The sequence below is a fragment of the Myodes glareolus genome, chromosome 8 (assembly GCF_982192425.1).
Source record: "Myodes glareolus chromosome 8, mMyoGla1.1, whole genome shotgun sequence".
In the NCBI taxonomy this organism is placed as follows: Eukaryota; Metazoa; Chordata; class Mammalia; order Rodentia; family Cricetidae; genus Myodes; species Myodes glareolus.
In genome coordinates this window covers 67,322,911-67,336,397 of record NC_142033.1, presented here as the reverse complement: position 1 = coordinate 67,336,397, position 13,487 = coordinate 67,322,911, and positions in this window count along the sequence as shown.

Genomic DNA, 13,487 nt, shown 5'->3' with positions numbered 1-13,487 from the left:
TTTTGAAACCATCATCTGTTTAGAGTTTTCTAATTGAAGGCTGTTATTTGAAGGGTTTGATAGGTAAAAATCTCTTGAGATAGTTCCTCATGAAGACACATTGTTCTGGTACTACCTCAGGAGGTCGTTGGTGGATACAGCATTAAATGCTAGAGGTGGAAAAGTGCACTCAGCATGGCACAGCTCTCGAAGACAGGACCTCTTGTTCCATGCCTTGACTACAAATTGAACATTGTAGGCCTGTAGAGTCTGCTGACATATTGATCATGGTTGATATGAGCATTTACCCATATGGAACGCCCAGCCACCTTTATCCAAAAAGGATTCTAAACCTCATCTCAGCACAACATGGCAATGTTGGGCCTCCCAGACTCCAAAACAAATGTGGGAGCCAGAATACTCCCATGAAGTAGCTCCTAGATTGCCTATGAGGTGGGTGGGTGGGGGTGTCTTTCAGCAAACCCTTTCAACTGTTTCCTGAGAGGCAAGCAATTTATAGAGTGGCTGCTGGAATAGGTTAATGACAGGTACTCAGAGCTCTTTATCAGAAAGATTAATGATTGTTTTGTACGGCAGAGGGTAAAGTGTCCCACCAGTTGGGAATGTCCTGGGTGAAGCATTGAGAATGCCTCCTGATGTTTCAGATCCTCTAAGGTCTCTAAGCAGGAGTGAGATGGGAGTAATTAATGTTAGGTTGAGGTAGGAGATTTGAGAGATCAAGGGTGTGCAGCACTGGAAAGTGAGAGTGGTATCTTCTACTAGTGCCACCTGGAGGGAAATACTCGGGAAAAGGGTAAGGTTTGTAAGCCTTTGTAAGTAAAGAGATGGGACAGATTGTGGTGGAAAGAGTGATGGGTGACCTAAAAGTTGGCTCTTATTCATGAGTCAAAGAAACTACTATAGCACGAATGCAGGGTGCCCAGCCCTGAGTGGTGAGATCCAGTTCTTTAACAGATGTGCTACAGATACAAAGATAGGTCCCAGCTGATGTCCTAGGACCCCAAGGCATATCCCTCCTCCTCTGTTACATAGAGGGAGAAAGGACGAGTTAAATCTGGGAGATGAAGAGTTGGGGCCTGGATAAGGGCTTGTGGGAGTCTCTGAAAGAGTTTAAGAATGTGATGGAGAAGGGGCTCATGCAGAGAGCCAAGAGTTGCCTCGTATAAGGGGTGAGCAAGGAAAGAAAAAGAGGGGATCAAGTAACACAGAAAGTCAGCTATTCCTAAGAATGATAAAAACCTTGTTTGTGGAAGGAACTGCAAGGGACTGTGTATTGTCTTGTTTCTGTCTAGGGTAATAGCTTTTTGGTTTGTGGTAAGAGTTAATCCTAAGTGAATGACCTGAGAGGTAGACAGCTGGGCCTTAGAAAGTGAGATTCTATAGCCCCTTTTGGACAGGAAATTAAAAAGAGTGGAGGTATCAATGTTGATCTCCAATGATGGACTGCAAAGTAAAATATCATCAATACATACTGTATGAGTTTAGACTTAGGGAGAGACAGAGAGAATATCAGAAGCTGAAGCCTGACCAGACAGGTGTGGGCTATCCTGGAAACCCTGGGGAAGACAGTCCAAGCTGTATCAGGTGAGTATCAGGATCAGTCCAGCTGAAAGCAAAGCTGTTTTGAGCTTGAGAGCTGAGAGGAATAGAGATAAAAGCATCCTTGAGTCTAAAACCAAGAAGTGGGAGGTTCCTGCAGGAATAGTGGAAAGCAGTATGTAAGGCTTAGGCACTACAGGATGAAGAGGGACCACTGTGGAGTTAATGAGCTGGAGGTCTTGAACCAGGTGATTTCATTAGGTTTTTTTTTAACAGCAAGTATAGAGATGTTAAAAGAGGTGAGGTGAAGTAGCTTTTTTCTTAAAAAGGTCAGAGATAATACGCTTAAGTCCCCTAAGGCTCTGGAGAGAGGGGGGAATAAGATTTGGTAATGTACTTAGTAGGATCTTGTAAATGGATAATGGTGAATAATAATGAGATAATGGTGTTTAGTAACAGGGGTTTTGGGAGTCCCAGACTTGGAGTCCACCTGGGAGACTGGTAGAAGAAAAGACCCATTGGGGTTGTGAGGTTGGGAGCTAGGAGTGGAGCTGCTGGCAAGTGTAGAGTAAGGCAAATGGAAGGAGCAAATGAAATGGAAACTTTTAGTTTTGCTTAAAAACAAACAAACAAACAAAATCCCTTCCCGGCAGATATGAGAGCAAGGAAAGGGATCTCGATTGAGGAAACCATTATGGCGTTAGGAAGAAACCTGGCTCTAGAAATATGCCCAAGACCCACAGGGATGAACCCAGCTAAGACCCTAAGCAATAGAGAGTGTCTGAACTGATCTTACCCTGTAGTCAGACTGATTATCTTAAATATCACCATAGAACCTTTGTCCAACAACAGATGGGGAACAGAGGCAGTCACCCACATCAGAACACTGGACTGAGCTCCCAAGATCCAGTTGAAGAGTGGAGGGAGAGAGAGAGTATGAGCAAGGAATTCAAGACCATGAAAAGGTCATCCACTGAGGCAGTTTGCTTGAGCTAATGGTTGCTCACCAACTCCAACTGGACTGGGAGTAAACGATCATGGGACAAATCAAGCCCCTCTGATGGGGGTTGACAGCTGGGGCAGACTGAGGGGCCACTGATAATGATACTGGGATGTGTCTCTGCTTGCATATACCGGCTTGATGGGATCCTATTCTCTTTGCTCAACCTAGATGTAGTAGGGAGGGCCTTGGACTTTTCCACAGGGCAGGGTACATGGCCCTCCTTAGGGTTGGAGGGGTTGGGGGAGGGTCTATGTAGGGAGAGGGAGGAAACTGGGACGTGGGGAGGGAGTGGGAATTTGCCTTGGTATTTGCTTTAAGTAAAGAAAGAGGAAAAAAAAACCCTTCCCATAAGAGGTACCAGGTAAGTTGGCATGACTAAAAATGAATGAGATGAATACCTCTAAAAACAGTTAAGTGGTGGGGTCTGCTGAGGGTAGATAAGGTTGTCCTCCTACCCCAACAATAGGGCAACTGGAGAGGTAGGCCCCTAAAATTTCCTCAGTATCAAGTATGAGGCCCTGGTCTCCAAGAGAAAGGAGATGCAGCAACATACCTTCAAACTATAAGCTGGTTCCTCTTGCCTCTGGCTAATAACTACCAGATATTTTTTTTAACACACTGAAGTAATGTAATCCAACAATATTGAAAAGTGGAGTTTCTAACTCCTGTCACTCAAGAGTAACTGAGTTTGGTAATTGGTTTACAAAAGAAAATCTTTCAAATTCCCATATCTGGTACCGTGGAGCTACCTTCCCTAGTTTATTGCTGCAAAGGCAGTGTCTGCTCTCCAGGTCACAGACCCAGGACTGAAAACTTTTAGGGCAGAAGATTGTAACGAGAGGTTGTCTTGGTCATTGTTTTGGACCTGAGTATATCCAGGAGCTCAGGACAAAGTTGTTCCAATCTGTCTACAAGTATTAGGCCCCTGTCATAGGACTCCAGAAGGGCAGGGTATAGCTCCTGGATCAGCTGCTCAGTTTGGCTGTGTGGTGAAGAAAGTTCCTTCAGGACAGAGTTTATTATTGTAGAAACTGACCTTGAGCTGTGAGCATTGGCTCAGGGCAGGCATGAAAATACTAAATTCATAATCATACAGTCAACATTTCTCCAGTTGCAGAGTTTGCATGTGTCTTTCATTCTCTGAAAGAAATTTAAGTGGTTTAAACTAACATAAAAGTGAAGAACTCGGGTACAGATGTTTGAGCTCAGAAGCGTTCAGGGACTGGGACAGGTAATCAAGTCTATGAGAGGGGACAGTAAGCGATGGCGAGGGTCTGAACCCTAGCATTCTGATTTCCCCATCCTGGGGCAAGTCTTATGTGTAATAAGTACATCTACTTCATTAAGCAGAACCTGAAGATCTCCAGGTGGGCTACTCTATCAGTGATCAACATGAAGACATGATAGGGGCCAGGCAGGTACCATAACCCTCAAAGTAATTCAAATATATGGCCATAACCACCGTGGGAAGTTTGGATGTAAGCACAAAGAGGAAATCTTTTACTTTGTTTGCTTGCCATTGCATGGCTAGCACATCCATTCCCTCACACACGTTGGAGCCTACTTCTTTGATATAATTCCACAACCTATCTAGAAGTCCAGCTGAGACATACAGTCTTGTGGGACTGGGCAACTACTAGGATCTAGAACTTTCTGTTCACAGCTAGCCACTATGGGACTAGTTGAATTGCAGCCTGTAAGACACCCTTTGGTCCCTCACTCATCACCTGACTCATTCTTGCCTCATTTGCAGATTGGAAGGCATAGGACAAGAAGGCTTTTACCCAGATTTCAAAGGAAGGTCTGGTGCAGGAACATTGTCTGTATTCTGTCAATCATAAATAAATGCTGATTGACCAGGAAGGAAGTATAGGAGGGAAACCAAGACAGGAAGTAGAGGTGGAGAAAAGAGAACAGGAGTATTCTGGGTAGCAGGAAGCTCCCTCTGAAGTTCTGCCCAGACCACCGGAGAGGCAAGATATAAGGTGTGCCCTGCTGGAAAAGGTACTGAACCACGTGGCTAGCATAGATAAAAATAATGGGCTAACATAAGTTATAAGAGCTAATACAAGGCCTGAGCTAATGGGCCAATCCAATAACTCATGAGGATCTCTGTGATTTTTCTCTGGGAAATGCTGGCTGTGGGGTACCAGGCAGGACAGATACCACAGGAAGCAGGCTGCTTTATATTACAAAGGTCTTTGAGGCAAGGAAGTGCTCATCAGGGCTGGGTCCTTCGGGGATCCTCCTGAGAAGACCACGGGCAGTCCTGGCAGTGAAGGCCATTGGAGATACTAGGAATGTGGAAATCTGCCAAGGGAAGCTACAATGAGCAGAGCCAGCACAACAGGAAGTCATGGTGTTGTCTTCTACCAAAAAGTCCACACGAATGGGGTTTCCCAAACCTCTTGACGCTTACAACATGCCACCATGTGCCCTACCTGGTGGATATGAACTCTAGGATTAGAATTTACCCTCATGGGTTTTAGTCTTGACTTAGTTTGATCTTTTAGTCACTGTCCCTCCTCTCCTTTGGGAGCCATGTTTGTTCTATGCTATTGTATCTTAGAAGAATCAATGTATTAACTTCATGATTATTTTTATATTGACTCATAGCTATGTTTTCCCTTGAGTCCTAGAGAAGAATTTGATGTTGGAACTTGATCAAAACCTTGTCACTCAAACTCTGGCATTGTGGGAGGCACAAATGCTTGTTTCTGATAAAACACACTTAAAAGGCAGTCGGGATTCTATCCTGTTTCTTCTTGGTGACATAAGAGCAGTTAATTGCTTATAGTGCAAAGTTTGTCTTTTGGATGACATCAGGGGGCTGTGATTACTTGCTGGCCGTTGTGTAGCAAAATAGGCTGTCGGGTAAGGGATCCAAATACATAGAAGAGCATCCATATCTCATAGATCTTCCTAAGGAGGGCATCTAGGATCTAGGTAACCTCAAGGACAAGCACTGGTGATCATATTTTTCTCAAGAGTGACTTTGTTTACACTCTGAAAATCCATATCAGGAGACGTATAAGTATAAAATAAGGAATCTAAGTTCAGAGCCCCCACTATACCTAGAAACCCATGGAATAGTTCTGAGTTTAAGAGTACCTTTAGATTTGACATTTGATTAGGTATTATAGAGATGTCTCCCTATAAGTCTTGGCATATGAATATTTGATCTCCAATTGGTGGCCCATTTGGGAAGGATTAGGAAGGTCTGGCCTTGCTGGGGAAAATGTGTCACTGGGGATGGGCTTTCAGGTTGTAGATGAAACAAAACACAAAACAAAAGAACTTGGCACCATCTTGAGTGTGCTCTATACCTCTTGCTTACTTTAAGATGTGAGTTCACAGCTTTTCTGCCACATTCCTTGGTCAGTCATCATGGACTCTCAACCTTCTGGAACCTTGAACCCCACAAAGCTGTAAGCTGTATGCTGTAAGCTGCTATGGGTGTGGTGTTTTAAAATGATCACAGAAAAGCAACTGCTGGTGATACTAACCTCTTTTCCTCACTTTAATGAAAATGTTAGGCAAATTGCGTACAAATTTTGGTCTTATTAAGTGGCACTTGAGGTAACATGTAGCAGGGAGTGTATCACCAAAATGGTGTTAAATCCACACTTTCTGTTAATTGAGGCCTGCTATAATAAACATCAACAGATGTCAGCAACACGCCTTCAAATGGTAAGCCTGCTTCTCTGGCCTCTGGCTAATATCTGCCAGTGATATATTTTTTTAAAACACACTGCAGTAATGTAATCCAACAATACTGAAAAGTGAAGTTTATTTCTCATTTCTGTCCCTCAAGAGTAACTGAGTTTGGATAGTGGCTTCGAAAAGAGAATCTTTCAAATTTAAGTGACAATCTTATATAACCTCCAGGTAAATGCCAGAAAGGCCTAAGAACTTGGTGCCATAGGATGAATATCTCAATGTTCAGGACATGTGAGCTGTGGACAAAGCTATATTTATGAGCTTTCTTTCTTTTCTCTTCCTTCTTTCCTTCCTTCCTTCCTTCCTTCCTTCCTTCCTTCCTTCCTTCCTTCCTTCCTTCCTTTCTTTCTTTCTAAGGTAAAGCTGGAGTAGATAAACCTATGGGGTCAGATTGGTCCATCCCAAGAAGTTTCATGTCCCTTTTATTCCTATAATGGATATAACTTTGCTGTTTGTTCATCTGAACCACTTTATTTTTTAAGGTAGATCAGGCAGCTCTTGAGCATCCATCAGGAAGTTATTTGGTTGCCCATTGTCACCCATTCCTGGGGCTCCCCTGGTGGGATGGTGATTTGCTTGTCAACTTCACTATCTGGAATGAACTGCAATCAAGAAATATTGGGCACAGCTATGATTTCCTGCTTGGTGGAAAGTGTGTGGATCAACTTCTAGTCCAGACCATTGAGATAGGAAATCACACTCCCGTGCCTTGATTTTTTTTCCCCACCTCCAAAACATCCAGAAACACAGTACATTTATTATGTGCAATGGACAGAAAGTAGGTGATCTTTGTGGGGAGCAGTCTCAAGCTGCAATAATCCCAGAGGATTTCATCCATCCCCCACACTAGGCTTCCATTCTTGTTACTATGGAGCAACCTTGCCTGGCTTATTGCTGCAAAGGCAGTGTCTGCTCTCCAGGTCACAGACCCAGGACTGAAAACTTTTAGGTCAGAAGGTTGTAACAAAAGAGGTAACATAAGATCAGCTGCTCAGTTTGAATGTGTGGTGAAGAAAGTTACTTCAGGACAGAGTTTATTACTGTAGAAATTGACCTTCAGCTGGAAGCATTGTCTCAGGGCAGGCATGAAAGTACTAAATTCATAATCTCCAGTTGCAGAGTTTGCATGTGTCTTTCATTCTCTGAAAGAAAATTCCAAGTGGTTTAAGCCACTCGCCTCAAGTGAGGAACGTCAGGTACAGATATTTAATCTCAGAAGGGTTCAGGGACTTGAGCAGGTAATCAAGTCTGTGAGAGGGGGCAGTAAGCGATGGCGAGGGTCTGAACCCTAGCATTCTGATGTTCCCCATCCTGGGGCAAGTCTTATGTGTAATAAGTGCATCTACTTCATTAAGCAGAACCTGAAGATCTCCAGGTGGGCTACTCTATCAGTGATCAACATGAAGACATGATAGGGGCCAGGCAGGTACCATGGCTCTCAAGATATGTGCATGTTTGTTCAGAAAGGCCACCTCAAACATTGGCAGGGAGCAGCATCCTAGGGCAAGTTCTTCAGAGCAGAAATGGCTAAGGGCTCCTTCAATAGAGCAAAGTGCTCTATTTCAAGCTGCTGTATAGTTGGGGCTTGGTCTCCCATTGTGACTCTTTTTCAAAATTAATGATCCTGACCTGGACACCGGTGAAAGGCCTCTAAATCCAGGCAGAGGCAGACTGTGGTTCCAGGCTTGAAGGCTTTTTGTCTTGGATCTGAAGGTTGGAAGACACAGGCCTTTGATTCAGATCCTGAGGTGGGAAGATATTCAACTTTAATCAATCTTGAGACAGGAAGACATACCTTTAATATGGGTCCCAGCCTCTGTGGGAAGTTTGGATGTAAGCACAAAGAAGAGGAAATCTTTTTTTGTTTGCTTGCCCTTGCAGGGCTAGCACATCCATTCCCTCACATACATTGGAGCCTACTTCTTTGGGTTTCCAGTATATCTAGAAGTCCAGCTGGGACATCCAGTCTTGTGGGACTGGGCAACTACTAGGATCTAGAACTTTCTGTTCACATTGTGGGACTAGTTGAATTGCAGCCTGTAAGTCACCCTTTGGTCCCTCACTCATCACCTGACTTCTTGCCTCATTTGCCTTTGTTCTTTCCCCATCTCTTTTCTGAGTTTTGTTAGTGTCTTGCAAAAGAGAATCATTCAAATTTAAGTCACAGTCTACCATAATCTGTGTAAGTGCTAGAACGGCCTAAGAACTTGATGCCATAGGATTGAATACTTCAGTGTTCAGGTCTTGTGAGCTGTAGACAAAGCTATATTTATCAGCTTTCTCTTTCTTTCCTCCTTCGTTCGTTCCTTCGTTCGTTCGTTCCTTCCTTCGTTCGTTCCTTCCTTCGTTTGTTCCTTCCTTCGTTCGTTCCTTCCTTCGTTCGTTCCTTCCTTCGTTCGTTCCTTCCTTCGTTCGTTCCTTCCTTCGTTCCTTCCTTCCTTCCTTCCTTCTTTCTTTCTTTCTTTCTTTCTTTCTTTCTTTCTTTCTTTCTTTCTTTTTCAGTGGCGTAAGTCACAAACAATTCTACACCAGTTTACAATTATGATTAATAGAATGGTTATTTATTTCAAGGGAAAAAACTTACAGATCACCCTCCCAGACAACAACCCTCTGCGCGATCAGGAAAGGAGTATACTAGCCAGAAGAAGAGTCTGAAGCAAGAGAGCACATGGCTACTGCTGCTTTTTAAAGCAAGAGACCATGCCCAAACAGGCTGGTATCTTAAAGGCTATTGGCTGAAGGAGCAGAAGGAGCTCCCACAGCACCTCTCCCTTTTATTTAAGAGATCTAAACCTACTATACAATTATATACAATAAGAACAAATATCCTATTCTAACTACCTTAAGTCTTGTATAATAACTTGGCCAAGTCATGAAAGGAAAGTAACTACATTTATCTAGTCTTCAACCCCATTTAAGATCTGAGAAAGATGTTACCTGAGTAATTAGGAAGTGCAATCAAACAACTTCCAAAACATGCAACAAATCAGAGACAACTGCTTACCTGGGCAATCACCCAAAGTCATGTTTGCAATGTTGAAGCAACCAACTTTGGCTAAGGCCTAACGCAACTGACATACCATTTTCAAAGTCAAGAAACTTATCAAAACTATCTCACCCTGTCTTGGCAGGATATGACAGTCCTGTTTTATCCATTTACAGATACTCTGTATCTGTCGGTGGTTGAGGTATGGGCATTTCTTTGCCGAAAGGCCAGATCTACCAAGAAGAAAGGATCCAGGTGGAGTGTCTTTGGTGCTCAACATTCTCTCGGGAATAGATCGGTGTTGCCCAGAGTGATTGTGTCACACTACCACAGAACTCTAAGTTACATTAAATGCCATTTTCTACAGCTTTTTGAAGAGGTTAACGATTATATACTGAATATAATCTGTGTTTTAAAAGAACCTGATTAGTCTTATAAATGACAAACATAGATGACTATTGATCTATATAATTCTCAATACCTATCTAACTTAAAAACTAAGACAATAAACAACTGTGTAATAAATGAGGACAATGACCTCCAAATGTAAACAATGTACAAGTATACATTGCAATATGGTAAATATATATCAATACATAAACAATATATAAATATCTTAATCAGAGGTAGAAATGTACACTGCAATATGGTAAATATATCAATACAATATATATATCAATACATAAAAATGTTTTAAACAGAGGTAGAATAATGCATGAATACAATATTCAATATAATTTAACTTTGTATCCATATAGAAGAATCTATACCAATGTAATTGTCCATAAACAACTCACAAATACCAATCTGTTATCCCATCATCCAATTATCCATCCTTTCTTTTCAAAAAGATTCCTGAGCTTGTAAAATTCCCCCCCAACCCTCAACCATATGCCAATTATAATCAACCCCTAAATGATGTCCCTAAACCCGAGGACAAACTTTACTGGGAGAGGGGACATCATCCTCTAGAATTATTTCCAGCTGTCATGGGAGAGATGTTCTTTCTAGGGGATCCTGTGAAAGTAAAATGATTAAATTTCAGGATTGTCTGGTAAGATTGCAAATAGTCTGAGTATTTTGTGGAGGTCTGGCCAGAATGTTGTAAAAGATGTGCACCATTTCAGCTAACCAATTTGGAACCGTTTTGTGCAGCTGGTACCTGATACAGGTCTTGTAGTAGCTCTATCGGTATTATGACATCATATCAACCAGGTGGAGTTGTTATGGGGCCCATCTTCTTCCTGGAAACTTCGAAGATTATTGTAGGAAAATTCATTGTTCATTGTGGAAAACTAAAATATTAATTCTATAGACATATACAGACATATATATTCAATGAAAGATATGATGGATATGAAGAAAAACAAAGATGTTTTCTTCTTTCTGTCCCACATCAAACGGTTCTTGACATGAGATAGAAACTCTGGGTATGTTCTTTTAACAACATGCTTGGATTTAAAAGACAGAGTCGTTGTCCAACTCTAAAACCAACTCAATATATTCATAAATATATACATACCTATATGTATATATAAATGTATACATTGTATCATTTGTACTTACAAACCATATTTGATTTTCTTGATGATCCTTATTGGATAGTTATTTTTCTACCTGTAATCATCCAAACATCAGGGGTTTCTTGAATTTTTGAAGATGAGTATTTTCCTGTATAGACAAGAACAGGACCCTGCCCCCATCCTAAATGCTTTTCTTACCACCTGTATGGTTATCACCAGTGTGGATGAGCTGTCATTTCTGTTTCAATAGGTTTCTCCTTTTCAAAGCGAATCTTTATTTTGATGGTATCCATATTTTTTTCATCTCCTGTGGAAATGAGCAAAACTCCTTTCCAAACATAGTCCATCTCCTGGTGTCCATTTTGAAGTCAACACATCCTTGAAATACACTGATTCAATTCAGAAGCTTTTTCCATTGTCCAATGTTTCTTCTGCTGTTGTTCCTTTCTCATTAGCGTTAAGAAAATTCGAGGTTAATAAAGCATTATGCAATCTATTTCTGGGGGTATTTTACGTCCTTTTCTGTTCAGCATATCCTTTATAGTATGATTTGATCTTTCTATAACTGCCTGGCCTATAGAATTATGTGGTATACCTGTAATATGCTTTATATTATAAGCAAAAAAGCATTTCATTTTCTTAGATACATATGCTGGGCCATATGTATCTATTGGCTGTCTTTATTTGTGCAGGTATACCCATGATGGCCATAACTTCCAATAAATGTGTGATTACCGAATCAGCCTTTTCTGAGCTCAGTGCAGTTGCCCATTGAAAATCTGAATATGTGTCTATGGTATGGTGTACATATTTTAACTTACCAAATTCCATAAAGTGGAACACATTCATCTGCCAGATTTCATTTTTTTGAATACCCCTTGGGTCACTCCCTGCAGGCAACGGTGTTTGATTATAGAAAGAACAAGTAGGACACCTCTTTACAATCTCCTTAGCTTGTTGCCATGTAATAGAAAACTCTTTGTTTAAACCTTTACTATTGAAGTGATGTGTTTTTTGAAATTCTGAAACCTGAAACACTCTTCCAATTAATAACTGATCATTTTCAGCATTTCTGTGTGCTAGAGGACCACGCAGACCTGTATGGGATTGGATGTGTGTTTTGTATATAGGACAAAGCCTATTCCTGATTATGTCTTGCACCTGGATAAACAATGAAGTTAATTCTGTATCATCTGGTATAAATTCAGCAGTTTCAGTATGCAAGATAACACTTTCTGCATATTGTGAATCAGTAACTATATTAAGAGGTTCTTTAAAATCCCTCGACCATAAGAATGGCATATAATTTCTGCCTTCTGGACAAAATTATAAAGGCTTTGTTCCACCTTACTCAATTTTTCTGATTTGTAACCTGTTTTCTCTGATTTGTTTGCATCAGTATAAAATGTTTGGGCTCCGGTTATTGGTGCATCACATACAATTTAAGGAAGAATCCAAGACTTCTCATTATGAGGTTGAGTATCACTTTTGGGATAGTTGTTATTAATTTCTCCCAAAAAATTAGCACAAGCTCTTTGTCATGGTTCATTGTCTTCCCATAACTTTTTATTCCATCAGTAGTAAAAGACACTATAATTTCTGCTGGGTCTATACGAAGTCTGTTTACTTTTTATAATTCACACACTTTCCACCTAAGTTTTTAATTTTTTACTTGGTTTATGTGATATAAATATCCATTCTAAAGTAATATCTTCCCTCTGCCTTAAAATCCCTGTAGGAGAAATTCTGGAAGGCAATATGACTAGGATACAACTAAGATTTGGGTTCACCCTATCCACATGTGCCTCCTGTAATTTTTCCTCAAACATTGTCAGTTCCTTTTCTGCTTCAGCTGTTAATTTTCTGGAAGTATTCAAATCTTTATCACCATCTAAGGTTTTGTTTAAATGAACTATTAGATCAGGTGTTATCCCAACAGCTGGTCATAGACTAGAAATGTCTCCTAACAAGCTTTGAAAGTCATTAAGAGCCTGTATCCAGTCTCTAATTTATGCCTTTGTGTCCTAATTTTCTGTAAACTTATTCTGTAACCTAGGTAATTAACAGAATCTTCTCTGAAAAGATTCAAAGAGCAATTTGTAATCCCCATTTAGGCAAGACTTTCCTTCTTCAAACATCCTTTCTAAAGTATCTTTATTTGAATCAGATAGCAAAATGTCATCCATGTAATGGTAAATTATAGACTTAGGGAATTGCCTACGTGTTATTGTCAATGGCTGACTCACAAAGTGTCGACACAAGGTGGGACTATTGAGCATCCCCTGTGAGAGGATCGTCCACTGATACCTCCTAGTAGGCTGAGAATTATAAGTAGGCATTGTGAAGGCAAATTTTTCTCTATCCTTCTCTTGTAAAGGTATAGTGAATAAACAATCTTTAAAATCAATAACTATAAGAGGCCATACTTTTGGTAATAGAGAAGGCAAAGAAATTCCAGATTGTAGCAGACTCATAGGTTGAATTACCTTGTTGACAGCTCTTAAATCTGTCACCATTCTCCATTTACCAGATTTCCTTTTTTATAACAAACACAGGAGAATTCCAAGGTCTGGTTGATTCCTCAATATGGAGAGCATCTAGTTGCTCTTGTACCGGCTGTTCCAAAGCCTGTAATTTATCTTCAGCTAGAGGCCACTGCTTGATCCATATTGGCTTCTCAGTAACCATTTTAAAGGTAGGGCTGTTGGTACCTCTA